The following is a 13,249-nucleotide window of genomic DNA, read 5'->3' on the forward strand; positions in this document are numbered from 1 at the left end:
AGTGTTGGGGGTATTCCCTGCATGCTCTTGTGTACTTCTGCTTTCAGGTAAATATTTTTCCCTAGTTTATGGGCACGTGTGAACCTATGCTCTATCTCAGGGGACCTGGACTATATCTAGGTTTGGGGACTTTATTGGGGAGTGGAACACCTGGAATGGAATTAGAGAATACTATGAAAGGAAAGGTCTCACCCGAGTGATGAAGCTGAAGGGTTGTCTTTCCACACCTGAAGTCTCTGGACACAGTCTGAAGTGAAGCATGTTGGGGTAGCACCCGTTGCGTTGATTAGGTTGCGATCCGCGGATGCAATATTATTTGATATGAATTGAGAGCAGCATGCAGGAAAGTGGGCCCCACCCTAAGGTCCCAGGACTGGGGGAAATATAGGTTCTATAGTGGAAATGTGAGGTTCCTGTTGTCTTAGGGTTCAAGAAGATAATGGATAGTTATTGTTATCATCACATTATTTGGTGATTTGTTTAACTTTGGAAAGTCCCTTTGTTATGGTTTGGGGTATAATACCCAGCATCTTGTATATACTCTCTTTTTAACCACCAGGTTCCAGATGCCAGCAAGATGCTGACCAGTCTTCCCTGGACAGATGACCCCATCAATGTGTCCTGGAGCTCTGCTTCCCCAGAGCCCCACCCTACTAGGGAAAGAGAGAGGCAAACTTGGAGTATGGATTGACCAGTCAATGCCCATGTTCAGCGGGGAAGCAATTACAGAAGCCAGACTTTCCACCCTCTGCAACCCACAATGACCCTGGATCCATACTCCCAGAGAGACAGAGAATGGGAAGGCTATCAGGGGAGGGGATGGGATATGGAGATCAGGTTGTGGGAATTGTGCGGAACTGTCCCCCTCTTATTCTATGGTTTTGTTAATGTCTCCTTTCTTAAATAAATAAAATAAAATAAATTAAAAAATGTACAGAAAAATAGAATAGATGGTTGGCTAATAACCATTATGTTATTAAATGTTATCAAACCTTCATTTTTTACTGGTAAATTAAGAGCCATAATCCAGACACGGAATGCATTAATAATGATGTGTGTCTCTCTTTGTTTCTCTGTTATGGTCACATAGCACACACACACAAAATGGGGTAAGATGGTGTGACCTCAATTACTGCAACTAGACTACAGTATGTTGTTATTAGGTCTGTAACTAGGAAAATATCTGGGTATGAGTCTTGTTTGTACATGATAATTGTATATATTTCACAAATATCTGACAAATATTTTTCTGTAACATCACTTACAAACCTTTATATTTTAATTTCTTACCTATTTATTTATATTGGATTCTTTTTCTTATCTCTTCCAACTTTCATATTTGGACTTCACATACTACTGAGATGCAGAAGAAGTTAGCGCCATCTACAAAAATTTATTTTGCCTCTAACACAGAATATCTCTGTCTTCAAATACTAATACGTTTGTTTTCTATTATTTCATTTTATGAAAATGTTATAATAATGTCTTTATTCTCTTGTTTATATGATATATAAAGATTCTAGGTTTAGCACAAAGCACAAGGACAGGAGTAAGGATCTTGATTCGAGCCCCTGGCTCCCTACCTGCAGGGGAGTAGCATCACAAAGCGGTGAAATAGGTCTGCAGGTCTCGGTCTCGGTCTCGGTCTCGGTCTCGGTCTCGGTCTCGGTCTCGGTCTCGGTCTCGGTCTCGGTCTCCGTCTCCGTCTCCGTCTCCGTCTCCGTCTCGGTCTCCGTCTCGGTCTCGGTCTCGGTCTCGGTCTCGGTCTCGGTCTCGGTCTCGGTCTCGGTCTCGGTCTCGGTCTCCGTCTCCGTCTCCGTCTCCGTCTCCGTCTCGGTCTCGGTCTCGGTCTCGGTCTCGGTCTCGGTCTCGGTCTCGGTCTCGGTCTCGGTCTCGGTCTCCGTCTCCGTCTCCGTCTCCGTCTCGGTCTCGGTCTCGGTCTCGGTCTCGGTCTCGGTCTCTCTCTCTCCTTCTGTCTTCCTCTCCTCTCTCCATTTCTCTCTGTTCTATCCAACAACAATGATATCAATAACAACAACAATAATAACTACAACAATAAGACAACAAGGGCTACAAATGGGAATAAATATTTTTAAAAAAAGATTCTAGGTTTAGGCTAGTATTACTTTAGAGTCTTCACTACTTACACCTGTAGCAACTAAAGTGATGTTTCAAAACACATTTTCAGGAACTATGGATTTAATTTCATATTTTTAAATATTTTTATTGGGGATAAATGGTTTACAGTTTTTGATACATGTATAATATTTCTCAATTTTCTGAAAAACGCTCTTACTCTGAGCCTAGGTTCTCCTCTACCATCATGCTCCAGGACCTGAAAACTGCCTTTCACCCTCCCCCTCCTTGCCTCCAGCGTCCTTTATTTTGGTGAAATACATCAAACAGAGTCCAAGTCCTACTCTGTGTTTCCCCTTTCTGTTCTTATTTATCAACTTCTGCCCATGAGTGTGATCACTCCATATTCATTCTTTTTCTGGCTTACGTCACTTAATATTATTCCTTTGAGCTCCATGCAAAATGAGGTGAAGAAAATGAATTCATCATTCTTAATAGCTGAGTAATATTCCATTGTGTATATATAATACAAACTTTCTCAGATCCTCATCTGTTGTTGGATACCTAGGTTGCTTCCAGATTTTAGCTATTATAAATTGTGCTATAAAAATAGGAATACGGTTTCTTGGGGATGCATTCTAAGGAATCAAACATACCCATCCAAAAATAATATATTTTTCTTAATGTTATAAGTTGAATTATGAGTTAGATACTCTTATCCTAATTTCTCAGGCACAGAAGCTAAGATAGAAAAGTGTAACATATTCTACCCAAGAATAGATACTAGAGGAATATCCCTTAATTACTTGAATCTGCAATATTTAGTCACTTCAGTGTGTATTCAATTCTGTCTTTAGTGATGTTAGCGAAAAAAAGTAATAGTCTGGAAACAGATGGCTGACTCAGAAAGAATTAAATTATAGTGAAGAAGGAGATAAAGTAAAACATTCAAGTGATATGCGAAAAGAGTAATTTCAATGCCAAGTAACTGTCCTTATTTACTAAGTAAAAAAATAATAATAACAACAACAAAATCCGGCAGGGGAGACAGAATAATAGCTCTACAAAGAGACTCATGCTTGAGGCTTTAAAAAAAATAACAAAATTAAAGACAAAGTAGTTTCTCCTGATTTGTATATTTCTTCAGGTGCACTGTATCTGTTAAATGACATACCCTTCACACACAGTTGCAACAACTTAAGAGATATGCAGACTAAGAATTCTAATGGTTGTCTAACACTTTAATTATCCTATTGATGTAGAATGTACGTAAACCATGTTACTAACCACCACACTTTGATATCATATCAATATTTTCTGTAGAAACTGCCCGGCTATTAAAGTATAAATCAGAAATTAAAATTCTGGTCTAGAAATATGGCAAAATGTCGATAGAACTCCATTATTAATGAAGTAGTATACTGGAAAATGTATACTTTGTAATTAAAAACATGCAACTTGGAATACACTCACTTATGAGATAACTGCTTTCCACAAAGCAAGAGAAAATAGAGTAAGCACTAAACAACTTGTTTATTTACGTCAATTCACAGATTCAAAAGGAGACTAAGCTACATACATCTCATTAAAACATTTTTTTATTATATTTATTTATTGGATAGAGTCAGAAATCAAGAGGGACAGGGCAGATAGAGAGGAGGAGAAACAAATTCCTGCAGCCCTGCTTCACCACTCACAAAGCTTTCCCCCTGCAGGTGGGGACCAGAGGCTTGAACCAAGCTCCTTGTACATTGTAACATGTGCACTCAACCAGGTGAGCCACTATCTGGCCCCCATACTTCTCTTTTTGATTACTAATGCTAAAATCAATAATTTTTGTTGATGGGAAGGATTTTGATTTATTTAAATAGTTTAGGTTATTAAAAAAAAATTGGTCATTCCAGGGCTTCACTGCCTTGGGTTGAGTTTCTGAAATAAGGCAAGAGAGAGAGAGAGAAAGAGAAAGAGAGAGAGAGAGAGATCACAAGAACATAGACCTTAAATTTCCATCAATACATTGTGTGTATTGGAGGGTATTAATCCTGGGCTATGCACATGACATAGCAACACAAAACCCAAGTAAAATTTTATGAGAATAATAAAACTGGTTTTAAATTTTTCCTTGGCAAAAAAGGGGGTCTGTTGATACAATTTTATTATTGCATAATTACATAATTAAAATTATCTGAGGTATGAATTGACCATACTAAATGCCTAGAACACAGTAAATTTGAAGGTACTCAAAATGAAACATGTTGTTGATATGGCCAATAAAATTAATCTGTGCACAGAAGGAAACAATAGTCAATGAGCCTTAAATTAAGCAATCATTTCAGAGGGATTTTAATTTCTGTACAGTTTATATTTCATGGTTAATTTAACTTAACTTATTATTGTAAACCAGGTTTTCATATTTAGATGATACTTCTTGATAAACTACCTGTAGAATGACCATGATGGTAAGAAAAAAAAATACAGGCCAACGATTATAATTTTCAGATTAGCAAAAAGTGTTCATAAACCCTGTTCTACAGCGTGCAACATTTCAATCAGCAATGCAAATGGACCAGGCAGTTTGTACTCAGACAGTAATGAAAAGAGCTGTCCAGGTAATGTTTTCACCAGAGATTTGACAAAAAAAAAAAAAGGAAAGAAAGAAAGAAAGAAAGAAAGAAAGAAAGAAAGAAAGAAAGATCAAAGAACGTCCTGAAATAGTCCATTGATGAAACGATAGCCAGCAGGCAGTGGGAGAGGGCGACATTTAGGCGTTCATACAGGGAAGGCTGAAAAGTACCAGTGTAACAAAGTTTCCAGAACTGAATAAAAGATGTCAAAGAACTCTCTGTCTCTAATACACATATGTAAGGATCTTGAAAAAACACAGCTCCATCTAAATCAGTGAAAAGCACAAGAGACTGAAAAATCAGTAAATCATTTAAATCTCTAAAAGTCTGACTGACCATCCTGAGATTGGAAAGAAAGAAAATAAATGAATTACGGCTTACCTTACTGGAGCAGATTAAGGAGCAAATATTCCCTCCTCGTCAGAGGAAGGGTAAGAAAAAGGACAGGAAATGATTATTGAGGGATTGCCGTACACTCCCTGTGGAAGACACTGTAGGCCGATGTCACGTGGACCCAGCCTTAAAGAAGCTTCCTCAATTTTGACATATCTGTCTCTAAGAGTTCCACCATATTCTGGTAATTAAATACTAAAAACCCCTACTACTTCAGAAAGTGGTAGGGGGATAGGAACTATTTTTGGAATGCACCAGATCACAAGTTCTTAACAAGGTGTGCCTGAGGAGAAACAAGTTAACCAGAACTTAATAGTCTAAGGCATTCTCTGAGCCTAACGGACCTGATGAAAGGGAAATAGCCAACAACCTATTTATATGGGGGGAAGTCAGGGGAACTTGAGGTAGTCATAGAACAGAGACAAGGACTCACTGAGACATACTGCTTTGGCAGTTGTATTATATGATGCTTCCTTTCCATTTATACCTCATCCTCACTATACAAAAGGCCTATTCATAGCAATTTATTCTATACTTAAAAATATCATACCCCAAATGCAAAAATAAATAGATAACACATAAAGAGAATGACATCAGTGACAATGCAAAGAGACTAAGGTAACATTTTTGTTGTTTCTTTATTGGGGAGCGTTAATGGCTTACAGTAGTTGTTGACCCATGGCAACAATTACTTATCCCCATGTGATAGGTATATGCAAAATACTCTCACCCACAATTTAGGTCCTGTGGAGAAATTGAACACAGTCAGATGTTTTCTGCCTTAGACCATCATGCTTTCCTGACAAGAAAAGAGATAGAAAGAAGCCTCCTGGGATTGTAGTAGAGTCTGGATAACTTTAGGTACTCTACAGAACTCCAGAGAGGACTTTGGAAAGATCTTAGAGTAGTGCTGATATAGTGGAGACATAGAGATACAGACCCAGGGAGTAGTCATTGTCATAAAAACTCAAATTTATTATTATTATCATTATTATTAATTATTTATTTCCCTTTTGTTGCCCTTGCTGTTTTATTATTGTTGCAGTTATTGTTGTTGTTGATGTCGTCATGGTTGGATAGGACTGAGAGAAATGGAGAGAGGAGGGAAAGACAGAGAGGGGGAGAGAAAGGGAGACACCTGCAGACCTGCTTCACCGCCTATGAAATGACTCCCTTGCAGGTGGGGAGCCAAGGCTCTAATTGGGATCCTTAGCCTGGTCCTTGTGCTTTGCACCACGTGCACTTAACCCACTGTGCTACCACCCATCCCACAAGAACGCAACTTTTTATTGTTTTATATTTTGCAGCAGTTCCTCAGAAATTCACACCTTTGCCACCACCAGAGTTCTGTGTTTCTGCTCCCTCTATTGGAACTGCATAGTCAACTGCATATCAAGGTCACAGATATGGGTTGACTCTTATTTCTATAACTATCTAGCCACATATATAATTTTTCCCCTGTGGTCCTGCCTTCTCTTTTCTCTTCCTTTCTAAGTCACACCTACTACTTCTTTGTTGTTGTTGTTTTCTTTTGCCAGGTCCCGGTGGAATTGGAGTTCTGAATCCCCTGGACCAAAATTCTTTATGGGGTGCAGAAGGTGAAAAGTCTGGCTTCTGTAATTGCTTCTCTGCTGGACATGGGTGTTGGCAGGTAGATCCATACCCCTAGTCTGTTTCTATCTTTACTCAGTGGGATAGAGCTCTGGAGAGAAGAAATGATGGCCTTTTTGTTCACTGCCAGGCCACCCCATCACCTAGGTTAGAGAATCCTAGGATTCTCCAATCAATTCAATAGGCCTAGACATCTAAAAGACCCATGTTTCCAACGTCACCGGCCACTTCCATCAGGAACATCAGTATAAACCCTCTTGTGGGCTTCTTCAGGGCAGTAGGATTTCTTTATGACTGTAAGGAGAGCTCTTATCTCTAAAGAAAGGCTGGATCACGCTACTCTGCCCCTCAAAGGAGACTGGTCCTGAAATGAATGCAGCCTGCCATTTTACCAGCTGTGATCATGGACTGTGAGCTCAGATTGATAGGGACTCAGAGGTTACACAGGCTCCTGTGCTAAATATGAATAGATAAGGGCCCCAGTTCAGATCGATATGGTAACTGTAGCTACCTTTAAATAGTTAACTGTATTTATAAAATTTCTCTAAATTTGGGAACTACTCTCTGCCCTGATCCAGCTATCTAGTACTATTCTCAACGATGACACTATCTTCCAGACAAGATTTTTAGCCCACCTGTATGTTAGCTATTAAGCTCAGGGGGGCAAAAATCACTGCAGTCATGGGCCACTAAGAACCTAACTCAAATAGACTTCTTAGTTTTTATCAATCCAAAAATACCAGTTCCCATCTGCTCTATTCTTATTTTATGGTTCCTGTTCCTTAACTATTTTATCCTGCTTTATATCTTATTGCATTTCAGCTACCAAGTTGCAGATGCTAACATGAGTTCATCCTGACCTCCCTGGACAGACAACCTCACCAGTGTGTCCTGGAACCTTGCCTCTTTGGAGCCCTAGGGAAAGATTGATACCCACTAGGGAAAAATAGAAACAGGCAGGGACTTATGGACCGATCTGCCAATGCTCATATCCAGTAGAGAAGCAATTACTGAAGCCAGACCTTGCTCCATATTCCCAGAGGGATAAATGTTAGGGAGAGATGACTAGAGGACTCTGAATTCCAATTCTATCTCTTGAAAAGAGAAAAGAAAAAAATAGGGGACTCTCAGAAGTAGTAGGTGTGACTTAGAAAAGGAGAGAAGGCAGGACCATAGGGAAAAAAGGATATATATATATTTACAGATATAACTATTATAGTATATAAATAACTAAAAATATATAGAAATAACACATATCCGTGCTCTCAGGAAAATGAATGCAGTTTCCAGTGGAGGGAATATGGATGCTGAACTCTGTTGGTGGGATAGGTGTGGAATTATACCCCTATTATCTTATAATTATATATTTTCAAAAGGTCATCATTAAGTGAACCAGTTTTTTGCCCTTTTCCATCTTTTGTAATCCATTCTTTACCTGACAAACTTGGGGTTTCTTCCAGTTGTTACATAGTAAACTTTCTTTTTTTAATTTTTATTTATAAAATGGAAACACTGACAAGATCATAGGATAAGAGGGGCACAACTTCCCACAATTCCCACCACCAGAACTCTGTATCCCATCCCCTCTCCTGATAGATTTCCTATTCTTTAATGCTCTGGGAGTATGGACCCAGGGTCATTGTGGGGTACACAAGGTGGAAGGTCTGGCTTCTGTAATTGCTTCCCTGCTGAACATGGGTGTTGGCAGGTCAAATCATACTCCAAGCCTGTCTCTCTCTTTCCCTAGTGGGGTAGAGCTCTGGGGAAGCAGGGCTCCTGGACATAAGGTGGGGTCCTCTACTAGGGAAGTCCGGTTGCCATCATGGTAGCCTCTGGAAGCCGGTGGCTGAAAAATAGTTAACATATAAAACCAAACAAATTGTTGATTAACCATGAAGCTAAAGGTGGGAATATTGCGGATGAATATTTGGGGGTCTCTGTTTTGGAAATAGCTAGTATATCTATTTTAGGTGTATTCCAAAGTTCCCATGACTATACTAGTTTTTTCCTGAGCCTGATATGTGATATGCAGGTTGACCCAGGATATTTTCTAGAGATATAATGTCATGGATGGAAAAAGGGCTAGAAAGCTGGATCAGGGAAGAGAGAAGCTCCCAAATATGGGAAAGGTGTATAAATGTTGTTGACTGTAAACTCCATTGATTTGATCAGGGGTCCATATTCAGCTTTTTTAAAAAAAATTTTTAATATTTATTTTATTTATTTATTCCCTTTTGTTGCCCTTGTTGTTTTATTGTTGTAGTTATTATTGTTGTTGTCGTTGTTGGATAGGACAGAGAGAAATGGAGAGAGGGAGGGGAAGACAGAGAGGAGGAGAGAAAGACAGACACCTGCAGACCTGCTTCACCGCCTGTGAAGCGACTCCCCTTGCAGGTGGGAAGCCGGGGTTCGAACAGGGATCATTATGCCAGTCCTTGTTCTTTGCGCCACCTGCGCTTAGCCCGCTGCGCTACCGCCCGACTCCCCATATTCATCTTAAGAGCCTATGTGACATCTGTATTCCTGTAGGTCTGAGCTCACATTCTGTGGTCATGAATAGGAACATTCCAAGTGGCCCCAATTTCAGGACCTATCTTCCTCAGGTAGTAGGTAGAGTATTGTATCCAGCCTCCCTTCAGAGGATGGAACATTCTCTACCATTGTTGATCCAAATTGAGGGCAAGGTCCTATGGGAGCTCTCAAAGGGGTCCATTATGTTGTTCCTGAGGGAGATGACCAGTGACAATGAAGAGATGGATCAATCTGAGGCCCATCATGGCTGTTTGGGAATCTCAGGACTCCCGGACTAGGGCTACAGATGATGGGGTGACCTGATAGTGAATAATGAGTCATCGTTAAAGCATGCTAGTATCTTGCCCTTATTCAGCTTTTGTAGTCCTTACTTTGATAAGATTAGATTTGAAGTGAGTGAGGGATGTGTAATAGGAAGTAGGTGAAGAGGGTATCTAGGTCTAAGTAGAAACTATTTCATTAGGTATTTTATGGTGTATTTTTAGGTCTTTCTACTTGTTTGCTTCATTTATTGGCTCACTGAAAAAAACTAGTGTGTACTTTTGCTTTCAGGTATGTATTTTGCACTAATTTATGGATACATGTGTACATATGCCAGATCTCATGTTTGAATGTCTCAAACTTTCTAAGGCACAGACCATATATGTTGAATATATGCTTGAATATATGTTCCTTCAATCTAAGCACTTCAAATTGGTAATTGAACTTAATTTCAACAGTGGGCTCAAATTGTTAATACATTTCTAACAATGACTTGTCCTTTGAAATGTTGCCTTTCTTAAACTTAGACCAAGGAAAACAGAAGCAACTGGTAATGTTACTTTATAAGATACAGCTATATATAAATAACATCAAAGAACAAAAATTATGGTGAGGTCATGTATGAAACAGCGAATCCTAACAATGGGATTTTCAAAGTTAACCCAATTGCCAAATAATTTGATTACAGCAATAACTATCTATTGTCTTCTTAAACCCTAAGACAGCAGGAACCTCCCACTTCCTCTATAAAACCCATATTTCCCCCAGTCCTGGAACCTCTAGGGCAGGGCTTACTTTCCTGCATGCTTCTCTTAATTAATACTAACTGATACTGCATCTGCTGATCCCAACCTAATCAATTCAAAGAGAACCACCTTGGCATGCTTCACTTTGGACCGTGTCCAGAGATGTCAGATGTGGAATGTCAACCCTTTAGCCTCATTACTTGGGTGAGACCTTTCCTTTCTCATAAGACTCCTTAATTCCATTTTGGGTAGTTCACTTCCTAACAAAGCCCCCCAAAATATAATAGTAAACTTTCTTGCCTGGAGTTCTAATACATCTCAAATTAAATCTCCAGGACCACCATAAGCCATAGATTTTTTTGACGTGTGTGTGTGTGTGTTCTAGTATAAAAGCAGAAGAAAGAACAAGAAAATAAAGAATAAACTAACTTTTCATATCCTATATCTCTTTTCAGAATAGTTCTTTTAAACCATCATACTATTTAAAACAGTCCACTATAAAGATTATTTAGATTATTTTAAGAACAACCACATAGTTGTGCTTAGACAGTCTTCTCATAAATTGTATCAACAGGCCTTTAGCATGTGTATCTCACTATTAACTTTATACACTTTACCTCTTTTCAATAATACCCAATATTGGATCTTACATGATAGTTAACATAACAGAAGTATATAGTTCAAGTGTTGATTCTTGTATAAACTACAATAAGTAGTAAAAGAATCACTTAGCTATGACACGTTTTTGGGATATTGGGCTAGTAATTTCAGAAATATATTAGCTATATATTTTCAACTCAAAATTCAATATAAGGTCCAATATATAACCACGAAGTAAGTCTTAGAGAGAACTAATAACACATGATTAAGACTAGGATGTTGGGTAGGCAAGATAACTCACTTGAGTAGTGAGTTTGTTTTTTCATGAGCATGACCCAGGATTAACTTGATCCCCCAAAGGACTGGAGGAAGTTTCAAAGGATTGGTATCTTCCCTTCTCTTCAACTGACTCTGTCTCTCTCTTGCTTTTATCTTTTTCTTTATTAGGGGAATTAATAATTTATAGTCAACAGTAAGATATAGTAGTTGGTACATGATAATATTTTTAAGTTTTACACATAACATACTTTTTATCTTTTTATCATTATTTTTCTTTATAAAAAGGAAACAATGACAAAGCCATAGGATAAGAAGGGTACAACTCTGTTGGGAAGTTGTGCAGATGTGGTCAAACATTGGCAGGGCCCACAAACCACTATATTTCCATGCAAGTATTATTTACAGATCTGTACCACGTTATCCCCTCATGGTATTGTTAATTCAGTTTAAACCACTGCAACAGTTGCTAAGGATGCTTCTACTTTCCCAACATGTCTTCTGCCTCTCCCCCCCCTTTCCTAGCCAATCCTGTCCTGACTTGCCACTTCTGAAATTCTCCCATAAAAGCCCCTCCTGTTTCCTCTCTCTTTGCTCTTTTCTCTTCCATGACCCAACCAGGAGAAGGGCTGGTGGGCATAGTGGGAGGTGGCCATTTTGCTAGCTCCACGTGGCATGAACCACTGTGCTCACATCCAATTCTGGGGGGTCTGCGTGAATAAAGATTTGTGTTCCCGCAGTGCCACGGGTTCCTGGTCTCTTTTTTCTCCCCCGTGATGCAACCCTACATAGCTCCACACAATTCCCACCACCAGAACTCCATATTCCATCCCCTCCATTTATGGCTTTCCTATTCTTTAACCCTCTGGGAGTATGGACCCAAGGTTATTAGGGGATGCAGAAAGTGAAGGGTCTGGCTTCTGTAATGGCTTCCCTGCTGAACATGGGCTTTGACAGGTCAATCCATACGCCCAGTTTGCCTCTCTCTTTCCCTAGTGGGACAAGGTTCTGGGGAATCAGAGTTCCAGGACATATTGGTCGGGTTGTCTGTCTATGGAAGTCTGGTTGTCATCATGGTAGCATCTAGAACCTGTTGGCTGAAAAGAGAGTTAATATGTTATAAACCCAAACAAGGTGTTGACTAACCATGAATGTAAGGCTGGAATAGTGCAGATAAAGACTTGGGGGTGGTCCTCCATTTTATAGATAGCTATTTTAGTTATATTCCAAAGGACATGTGGCTATACTAGTTTTGTTGTTATTGTTTTGTTTATTCCCTGAGCCTGAAATATGATATACATGTGGATCCACATTATTGTCTAGGTAGATGATTTCATGGATGTAAAAAGGACCAGAAAGCTGGATCTGGGAAAAGATTAGCTCCCAAATATGGGAAAGTTGTATAAATATTGTTGACTGTAAAATCCATCGATTTGATGTGATCTGGGACCTATATTCAGATTAGTAGCCTATGTGACCTCTGCATCCCTATAGATTGGCCCTCACATTCTGTGGTCATGAGTAGGAACATTCTAAGCTGTCCCAATATCAGGATCCATCTTCCTCATTTGTAGCATAGAGTATGTTGTCTATCCTCCCTTCAGAGGATAGAACATTCTCTACTGTTATTGATCCAAGTTGAGAGCAAGGTCTTATGGGGCCCACAGAGGGGTATATTTTGTTGTTCCTGATAGAGATGACCAGTAAAAATAGAGAGAGGGATTTATTTGAGGTCTAGGCCCATCATGTCTTTTTGGGAATCTTGACTCCCTGAGTAGGGCCCCAGCTGATGGTGACTAAAGAGTCATCGTTAAAGTATGACAGCCTGTTGCCCTTATTGAGCTTTTGTAGTCCTTGCTTTTATAAGGATAGCTTGGGAATGACTGAGGGAAGTATAATAGAAGATATGTGAGGAGGGTATATAAGTCTAAGTAGACACTATTTCATTATGAATTTTATACTGACTCACTGCAAACTATTGTGTACTTTTGCTTTTAGGTATATATTTTGCCCTAATTTATGGATACATGTGAACATATGCCTTATCTCATGGGACCTGTCTATATTTAGGTTTTGGGACTTTGTTAAGAAGTGAACCACCTGGAATGCAATTAGAGAATCCTATGAAAG

Source organism: Erinaceus europaeus, chromosome 1 (genome assembly GCF_950295315.1).
Source record: "Erinaceus europaeus chromosome 1, mEriEur2.1, whole genome shotgun sequence".
NCBI classification, from domain to species: domain Eukaryota; kingdom Metazoa; phylum Chordata; class Mammalia; order Eulipotyphla; family Erinaceidae; genus Erinaceus; species Erinaceus europaeus.